Source organism: Ipomoea nil, unplaced genomic scaffold, assembly GCF_001879475.1.
Source record: "Ipomoea nil cultivar Tokyo-kokei standard unplaced genomic scaffold, Asagao_1.1 scaffold2779, whole genome shotgun sequence".
NCBI lineage: Eukaryota > Viridiplantae > Streptophyta > Magnoliopsida > Solanales > Convolvulaceae > Ipomoea > Ipomoea nil.
Genome location: NW_017619207.1, coordinates 4,422,111 through 4,432,875, shown reverse-complemented (window position 1 = coordinate 4,432,875; position 10,765 = coordinate 4,422,111).

Sequence of the window (10,765 nt, the reverse complement as noted above, 5' to 3'; positions counted from 1 at the left end):
GTGGTACAAAGAGATATCTATCAAAAAGCTACGGAGACAGAACTCAATTTATGGGTATATATAGGCAAGAGACACCTAAAATCTAGAGTGCAAATTGATGTTGGTACACACTAATTTTGAATTTGAAAATTTTAATTAAATGTAGTCAGCACAACAAATACTGTAATTGGCTTTCCAAAGGTATTAGAATATGCATCTACTAAATTTTACACTAAATGTAATATAAATTAGTAAATACAAGTTATGTGTGTTTCTTCAGGTTCCCGTGGATAATATATTTATTTTGTAAATGCAGGCCATGTGTGTTGTTTCTTACGAAAAAATAATACGGAGTAATAATTTATATCTCCAAATATATATATATTAATTTCAATAGCATTGATATCTCAACTATCGTGGATCAGTGCCTACCTTATATGGTAGACCCTCGTCCAAAACTATTTCGTTTTATATTAAGTACATGAAGTACCTGCTCTCATTTAATAACATTATTATTTACTATGGTCATAATATTTGTTCTATATGCCCATAAACCAAACCTTAATATCCAAAAACAATATACTAAATTTACATCAGAATTAATTTCACTTTTGGTCCCACGACTTTTGAGATTCTATCACTTTTGGTGAACGACTTTAAAATTTTTCAATTTTGGTGCCTAATTTTGTTATTTTTATTTTCTTCAAAACTTTGTTACTTTTATCCGCTTTTGTCCTTTCGACCAAATTGACGGTGAAATGTTGTCTGATTTTATATCTTTAGGCGTAAAATCGTCATTCCAAGGAAATATCTTCAATATCTAAACAAAATCACTGTAAAATCATATCTATAGGTGTTTGATTGACGAGAATAATGGGAAAGACGAGACGAAACTAGACACAGATCTATGAGATTTATAGCGTTGATGAGGGCAAATCCTTCTTTTTCTCTTAATATGATTTTTCTTTTGTTTAGATATTGAATATCTTTCCTTGAGATGACGATTTTGCCCCTAAAATATAAAATCCCGTAACATTTCTTCATTAATTTGTCCGAAAGGACCAAAATTGATAAAAATAACAAAGTTAGGCATTAAAATTGAACAAAATTAATGTTGTGCACCAAAAGTAATAAGACCTCAAAAGTCGTGAGACCAAAAGTGAAATTAATTTTTTTTACATCATATGTACTTTCATTTACTCTATAGTAGGTTCATAATATTCATTCTATATGTTTATAAAAGATTACAAACAGAGCTTAGTGTAGACAAGCATTATACTACCGATGCATCATGTTTACTAAAATTCATCAGGTACTATATTCATAATATTTTTTACATGTCCATAAACACAATACCTTAATATTCATAAACACTAAACTAAATTTACATCATATGTATTTCCATTCACTCTATAGTAGGTTCATATAATGTTCTTTCTATATGTTCATACAAAAAAAGCTTAATGTATATAAATATTATACCAAAGAAGCATCATGTTTAATAATGATGGACGGTATACTAGGCTTAGGCCACATGGACAAAGTAATTGGATCAAGGAATTGAAGCTCAAGAAGGATACATACTACGGAGCAACTTATGAGTTTAATAGGAATTGAGCTTAATATTCATAATACCTTCTTGGATCCTTGCTGGTTAGTACGTTCTGGCATCCACTTGTACCTAGAACCCATTAGTCCAAGCCTAGGTGGAATGTAACAATTGAAAGAATTATAATCATAAGGAATATTTTGGTAAATTTGGGCTTTTTAGGTGCATATATTTTCTGAAATTGTGGTTGAATCACATTGCTATGCACCCTAGAATAGAATTGTTGCTTATGTCTATGAAACCTCTCGAATTGTGCTTTCGTCATAGGTTCATGGACCATAAGCCAATCCTCATCAGAAGGAATTAACCTTCTAGCACCCCTCATTGTCTCCTAGTGAACCTCTGGGTTTATTGAACCTTTTGAGGTTTCCATTCGAAGAACGATTTGAAAGCAATGGACAATTATAATCTCATGAATAAAAAAAATTTCTAATTATATAACATGAGGGACTAAATGTGTCACATTATAAACAATTAAAGAATTAGATTTGTTTAAATCAATTGATAGGGGCTAAATTTTCAAAAGTAAAACTATTGAGGGGCCAAAAGCGTCGTTTTCCCTTATATTAAATATAAATATATATTTTCCAAATAGAACTATCTATCTATGATTTAAATATTTTACTAATATATATATATATATATATATATATATATATATATATATATACCTAATTATTATAAAAACAGGTTCGGGTCTATTTATTATTATAAAACAGTATTTTTCTATCCAAATGCCTTAAGCTCAAAAATGATTTTTAGCCTAGGTTCAAGGGCCATTATTATTTATTAGGGGCATGGGTTTCAAGCTTCAACAAATTTCATGGCCACTTATGGTTACGGATACTCTATTTAAATCCGGCAAGCTGGATAACTTCTGATGCAATCCTTTCCTTAGAAGGCTTAAATAAATAATATTGTCGTACTGGGTCGAGTTACAAAACAAAAGAAATAAAGAAAGAATATTAAAACAACGCATGTTGCCCGATGGAGTTAGTTTTTAATAATTATATTATTTATAAATTTTATATAGTACAAAATATATATGATATTCTAATAATTTCTTATTATAAAAAAATTATGTACGGAAAGTTGTATTGAATTTTACTTTATACTAAATTAGTCTTGGAGTTAAATAAAAAGAGGCAATAACTTGCTTGGTTGGTAGAGTGGTTGTGCACTATTGTCTATTAAGAGAGGTCAGAGTTAGAACTGAAAAATCAATGGCAAATTATGCCCTGGAAACGTGTTCATCGTGAATGGTGAACACAAGGCCAAACGACGTCGTTTTTAGGCAAAAAAAAAAAAAATTCGCGAATGTGGAGTTAACGGCGCGCGTTGATCAAATTATGAATTTTCTGTTATGAGATTATGAATTTTCATAAAATTCATAATCTCATAACAGAAAATTCATAATCGCATAACAGAAAATTCATAATCTCATAAAGTGAATTCATAATCTCATAACAGAAAATTCATAATCTCATAACTGAAAATTCATAATCTTATAACAGAAAATTCATAATCTCATGGTTCCAAAGTGAATGTGTAGGCATGGTTCCAAAGTGAATGTGCAGACATGGATTCAGAATTTATGAATGTCCGTGATTTCGGACAGGAATGTGTAGGCATAGTTCCAAAGTGAATGTGCAGGCATGAATTCATAATTTATGAATGTCCGAAATCATTGTTCACCTCAAATTAAAGTGAAACCGCAAAATGTGAAAATGAAGAAGAAAAGTCACGCAATTAATTAAGAAAAAAAAAAAAGATAATGGTGTACTAACACCGTTGGAACCGTGTTCACCATGAATGGTGAACACGGTTCCATGGCATAACGCTCCAAAAATCAATCTAGCCAGCACTTTGTCCCTTAATGGGCCGGTCCGGTGTGAATAGGAATTAGTCTAAGTATGGTACGAGTTTAAAGGTGTCTCCTACAGTTCGCAAATTATGCCCTGGAAACGTGTTCACCATGAATGGTGAACACGGATCCAAACGGTGTCGTTTTTACGGGAAAAAAAATTTAGTTAATGTGTTGTTAACGCCGCGCGTTTGTTTAGTTTATGAATTTTCTGTTATGAGATTATGAATGTACTGTAAATTCATAATCTTATAACAAAAAATTCATAATCGCATAAAAGAAAAACATTTATTAAATTATGAATTTTCTGTTATTAGATTATGAATTTACAGTTATGTAATTATGGATTTTCTGTAAATTCATAATCTCATAACAGAAAATTCATAATCTCATAACAGAAAATTCATAATTTCATAACAGAAAATTCATAATCTCATAAAAGAAAATTCATAATTTCATAACTGCACATTCATAAATCCATGGCTGCACATTCATAAATCCATGGCTGCACATTCATAATTTATGAATGTTGAAGAAACTTGCGCGAAGAGGAAGTGAAACCGCGAGGAAAAGTTACGCGGTTAATTAAGAAAAAAAAAAAGAAGAAGAAAAGATAAACGGTGCACCGTTACCGTTGGGACCGTGTTCACCATGGATGATGAACACGGTTCCATGGCATAACGATTGCCTACAGTTAGAACCTACTAAAGACATCTCGTGGTATGAACCAAAAAAAAAAAAAAGCATTCATCACTTGTAAGATTCAAACAATATCATGGTGGTACAAAGAGATATCTATCAAAAAGCTACGGAGACTGAACTCAATTTATGGAATTATGGGTATATATATATAGGCAAGAGACACCTAAAATCTAGAGTGCAAATTGATGTTGGTACTCATAAATTTTGAATTTGGACATTTTAATTAAATGTAGTCGGCACAACAAACAATGCATTTTGCTTCCCAAAGATATTAGAATCTGCATCTACTAAATTATTACACTAAATGTAATATAAATTAGTAAATACAAGTTATGTGTGTTTCTTCATGTTCCCGTGGATAATATATTTATTTTGTAAATGCAGGTCATGTGTGTTGTTTCTTAAAAAAAAATAATACGGAGTAATATTTATATCCCCAAATATATATTAATTTCAATAGCATTGATATCTCAGCTATCGTGGATCAGTGCCTACCTTATATCGCAGACCCTCGTCTAAAACTATTTCGTTTTATATTAAGTGTCGAATAGTGTATCATATTTAATAACATTATTATTTACTATGGTCATAATATTTGTTCTATATGTTTATAAACCGAACCTTACTGTCCAAAAACAATATACTAAATTTACATCAGAATTAATTTCACTTTTGATCCCATGACTTTTGAGGTTCAGTCACTTTTGGTGCACAACTTTAAAAATTTTCAATTTTGTTGCCGAAATTTGTTATTTTTATTGGCTTTGGTCCTTTCGGCCAAATTGACGGTGAAATGTTGCCAGATTTTATATCTTTAGGTGTAAAATCGTCATTCCAATGAAACATCTTCAATATCTAAACAAAATCACTATAAAATCATATCTATAACTAGGTGTTTGATCGACGAGAATAATGGGAAAGACGAGAAGAAACTAGACACACATATATGGGATTTATAGCGTTGATGATTGGCTAATCCTTCTTTTTCTCTTAATATGATTTTTCTTTTGTTTAGATATTGAATATCTTTCCTTGAGATGAGGATTTTGCCCCTAAAATATAAAATTCGGTAACATTTCTTCATTAATTTGACCGGAAGTACCAAAACTAATAAAAATAACAAAGTTAGGCATTAAAATTGAACAAAATTAAAGTTGTGCACCAAAAGTGATAAGACCACAAAAGTCGTAAGACCAAAAGTGATTTTTTTTTTTTTTTTTTTTTACATCATATGTACTTTCATTCACTCTACGGTATGTTCATAATATTCATTCTATATGTTTATTAAAACAAAGCTTATTGTAGATAAGCATTATACTGCGGATGCATCATGTTTACTAACATTCATCAGGTACTATATTCATAATCTTTTTTACATGTCCATAAACATAATTCCTTAATATTCATAAACACTAAACTAAATTTACATTATATGTATTTCCATTCACTCTATAGTAGGTTCATATAATGTTCTTTCTATATGCTCGTATAAACAAAGCTTAATGTATATAAATATTAATGTATATAAATATTATACCAAAGAAGCATCATGTTTAATAATGATGGACGATATACTATGTCTTGGCCACATGCACAAAGTAATTGGATCAAGGAAGCCCATGAAGGATACACAGTACAGAGCAACTTATGAGTTTAATAAGAATTGTGCTTAATATTCATAATACCTTCTTGGGTCCTTGTTGGTTAGTAAGTTGGGGCATCCACTTGTACCTAGAACCCATTTTAGTCCAAGCCTAGGTAGAATGTAACCATTGAAAGAATTATAATCATAAGGAATATTTTGGTAAATTTGGGCTTTTTAGGTGCATATATTTTCTGAAATTGTGGTTGAATCACATTGCAATGCACCCTAGAATAGAATTGTTGATTATGTCTATGAAACCTCTCGAATTGCGCTCTCGGTATAGGTTCATGGACCATAAGCCAGTCCTCATCAGTAGGAAATAACCTTTTGGCGCCCCTCATTGGTCTCTTAGTGAACCTCTGGGTTTATTGAACCTTTTGGGGTTTCCATTCGAATAATGATTTGGTTTTCTTTTCGAATGGTTACATTTCGAGTTATTATTAGACTTACCACTCGAATGATTCTTCTTCTTAGGTTGACCATTCTGTCTGCTACTGGTAGGTCTGTTCTGTATAGTACTTGGAATGCTTTTCAGGTTACCTTTCGAAGGTTCCACAACCTTTCGAACATTATCACATTTCTGTTGACTATTCGTTTGTGGTGTTTTGCCTTTGTTAACAACCTTTGAAGGTTCGGGCACTATCTTGACCTTTAACAAAAATAGACTTTAGACCTCCATTTGTTGAAGGGTGATACGGTTTATTACCATGTATATGAAGTGTATACTGTATGTTTACTGCATGAACAATGTAGAGAATAGCCTTGAGAAAGTAGCTCAAAAGGGGTCTTTTATTCAATGATGTTCTTCTACCTTCTAGAGAGAGGGGAGAGAAATGAACATTATAGAGAGAGTGTGTGTCGTAGAGAAAGGGAAGAGAAGGCCCTAAAATGAAGGGTCAAAGACCCTTATATAGTGGCTTGTGGTCCACTGGTATCGGATTGCTCCCCTATGTGGGAGGTCTAGGTTTCGAGCCTCATTGTAGGCGTAGTTTGTATGGGTATATCCCCCTTCCTTTGTAATAAAAAAGACCCTTATATAGGCCCAAGCATTGACTTTGACCCGAACCGTTTGACCTCGACCTGACTACAAAACGAGAGCTTGAACGTTTACGGAAGAAAAAACCTAGTGGGAAAAAATTCTAGCTAAGGAAAAATATTACAACCATAAGCACATCCCTTTGGACTATAAGGGGTCGTTTGAGTTCTGCTAATTTATGGATTGGATTTGCAACACGATTCGAGGTCGAAATCTACCGATCTGGCGCCAGATCGGGATGCTAGCTATGATCGGGAGATCGGGTCGAAATCTACCGATCTGGCGCCAGATCGGGATGCTAGCTATGATCGGGAGATCGGGTTGGCGCCAGATCGGGATGCTAGCTATGATCGGGAGATCGGGTTAACCGCGATCTAGATATCTACTTTACCAATCTAGCGACCGGATTGGCGCCAGATCGGGATGCTAGCTATGATCGGGAGATCGGGTTAACCGCGATCTAGAGATCTACTTTACCAATCTAGCGACCGGATTGTCAGCTATAACTGGGAGATCGAATTAACTTGCGATCTGGGGATCTACTTTTTACCAATCAAATGATTGGATTTACTCACGATCTAGGGATCGAACTTTCTACGATGTAAAAGATCAATTTATACCGTTCTAAGGATCGGGTTACACCAATCGGGAGATTGAATTTGCTTACGATCTAATGATCAAAACCGACCAATCATGAGATTGGGTTTTCAAGGAGACCAAATGATCAAGTCTTACCAGTCAAGAGACTGGTTTTATTCACGGTCCAAGGACCTCAATTGATCATGTTGATTACAAGAGAGAACACTTTTCCCAAGGCCCTTCACTCGGGCTGACTGGTCGTAGTTGGTTTGAGCTCGGTCAAACCCCAACCTAGATTACTTGGTTTCAAGATCGTTTTTAGCCGATCGTGCTCTGTTGGCTTTGATTACTGAATTGATCACTATGACGTGCTTTTTGAAAAAAAAAAATTATTCGACCGGGCCGACTTCCCCCTTTTTGCAATCGATTTACGAACTGAGAATTCCAGGCGGAGGGACACAAGGAGACCCGATGGTCTAACAATAGCGAGATGCGCTTTTAAAGAACAATAATTAATTGAAATGGAGAGCTTTCCCCTTCTATGCTTGGTTTACGAACCAACAACCCCCAAGCGGAAGGGCGCTAGGAGACCTAAAGGTCTAATGATAACGAGACCGGGAAGGTCGCTTTGTTCGGGAAGTGCATTAACGAGCGAGCTCCAAAGGTCTACGATGATGTGGCCGCGAAGGTAGCTTTGCTCGGGAAGCACATTAACGAACGAGCTCCATAGGTTGAGGGAATTAACCTACAATCCTATCAGTGTAGCCCCCCACTCCCTAAGTTGACAGAATCGTCAGCATTAGGGAGTAAATACGATGGCTTCCTGAGTTTGTTTTCAACTCTAACTGTGATCGGGAAGTGACCCGATCAACTCACGGTGCCAATGTTTCATTGGTCGATTCGTCAAACTTTTAGGACTTTTGGAACTTTACGAGATCTAAACTTACCGATCAAGAGATCGAACCTCTAACATGATAGAGGATTTGCATGTTACCGATGGAGTGATCGGATTTTTAACGCGATTGGGTGATCAAAATCCTAATCATAAGATAGGGTTTGCCCGGGGTGGGAAGTTCGACCCCACGGGCTCAATTGCTTACATAGTAGGGCTTAAAGTCGAGATACAGTCTCGGGCTCATAGTGTCGGTGTTGGCAATGCCGACCTAACCGTACTTAGAGCGTCGGTGGTAGCAATGCGGACCTAACCGGACTTAAAGCGCCGGTGGTGGCAATGCTAACCTAACCGGACTTAAAGCGCTGGCGGTGGCAATGCCGACCTGACCGGACATAGAGCGCTAGAGGTGGCAATACCGACCTGACTGGACTAAGAGCGTTGGTGGTGGCAATGCCGACCAGACCGGACTTAGAGCGCCGGTGGTGGCAATGTCGACCTGACCAGACTTAGAGCACCGGTAGTGGCAATGCCAACCTGACCGGACTTAGAGCGTCGGTGGTGGCAATGTCGACCTGACCGGACTTAGAGTGATCGCGCTACCATTTACAAAGAAAAGTAGCCGAGGATAGGCGGTACGGAACCAAAACATAAAGCCTTTAACACTGAGGTCGGTAGGTCAGACTTGTGCCCTCATCGGTACGGAATCGGAACAAAGTTTAAGCGACATTGCGGTCGAGAGGTCAGGCTTGTGCCCTCATCGGTATGGAACCGGAATAAAGTTTAAGCGACATTGCGGTCGGTAGGTCAGACTTGTGCCCTCATCGGTACGGAACTGGAACTTAAAGTTTAGCGACATTGCGGTCATAGATCAGAACCTCGTCCTAATCGGTATAAGACCGGAACTTAAAGTTTAGCGACATTGTTGTCGTAGATAGGACCTTTGTCCTCACGGGTCTGGAGACCAAAATTACCTACTTGGTAGGACTTGGTGCCGAGACTTTTCCCAGACTTAACAATGCCGGTGGTGGCGATGCCGACCCGACTGGGCTTAAGGTACTGGTGGTGGAAATACCAACCTTAACCGGGCTTATTACACTTAAGGTCCGTTTGGAAAGCAGGAAAATGACTTCTGGATAATGTTTTCTGGAAAATGAGTCATTTTCCAGAAAACATTTTCCTTTCTAGTGTTTGGTTGCATTCTAGAAAACTGTTTTTGTGTGTTTGGTTCATTTTCTGGAAAATGAGTAGAATTGTATAATTAAACATTTTAATTATTTTATTTAGAATATTACAACATGTATAATAATAATAATAATAATATAATAATAATAATAATAATAATAATAATAATAATAATAATTTTAAATATAATAAAAAAACTAATAATATATCAAAAATATTATGTTGGTGGTAGTGGTGTTATTTGTTATATAATAATAATAATAATAATAATAACTGGTGGCAGTGGTGTGGTGACGGTGGTTGCAGTGCTATGGTGGTGGTGGCGGCGGCGGCGACGGTGGTTGCGGTGGTATGGTCGTGGTGGTGGTGGCGGTGGTGTGGTGGTGGTGGTGGTTGCGGTGGTATGGTGGTGGTGGCGGCAGCGGTGGTATGGTGGTGGTGGTGGCGGTGGTATGGTGGTGGTGGTGGCGGCGGCGGTGGTAGTGGTGGTGGCGGCGGTGACGGTGGTTGCGGTGGTATAGTGGTGGTGGTGGTGGCGGCGATGGTGATTGCGGTGGTATGGTGGTGGTGGTGGTGGCGGCGGTGGTATGGTCGTGGTGGTGGCTGCGGTGGTATGGTCGTGGTGGCGGCAGCGGTGGTACGGTGGTAGTGGTGGCGGCGATAGTGGTTGCGATGGTATGGTGGTGGCGGCGGCAGCGACGACGGTAGTGGTGGTGGTGGCGGCGACGGTGGTTGCGGTGGTATGGTAGTGGTGGCGTTGGTAGCAGCGGTGGTGGTGGTGGTATGGTGTTGATGATGTTGGTGATGGTGTGATGTTGGTGTAAAAGTTGGAAAAAGACTTCCCTCAAAAAAGGAAATCATTTTCCTCCAAAACAAGCCTATTTTCCAAAGTCAACGAAAAATGATTTCCGTTGACTTGATTTTCCAGGCACATCCAAACAGTAAAAACTTGAAAAATGATTTCCAGAACTCATTTTCCAGGTTTCTAAACTCACCCTTAATATCCTATTACAATGGTCGGCGGTGGTTTTGGATAATTGCTACTTCGAATGCATACAGCTTACGCTCGGGGACTCTGACTTTGAAATTGGAATTGCAAATGCATGCGTTGTTTGGCTTCTTGCGAACACGTGCTCGTTGGCATAACAGGGGTCAATGTGAAACTTCCTTAAGCAACGCGAAGGGAAAAAATAAATGGAAGGCATAATGACGTTCTTAACATAATCTAGTTAAAGCTCCGACCACCAGAATGCTATTCTTGTACCGCCGACTTG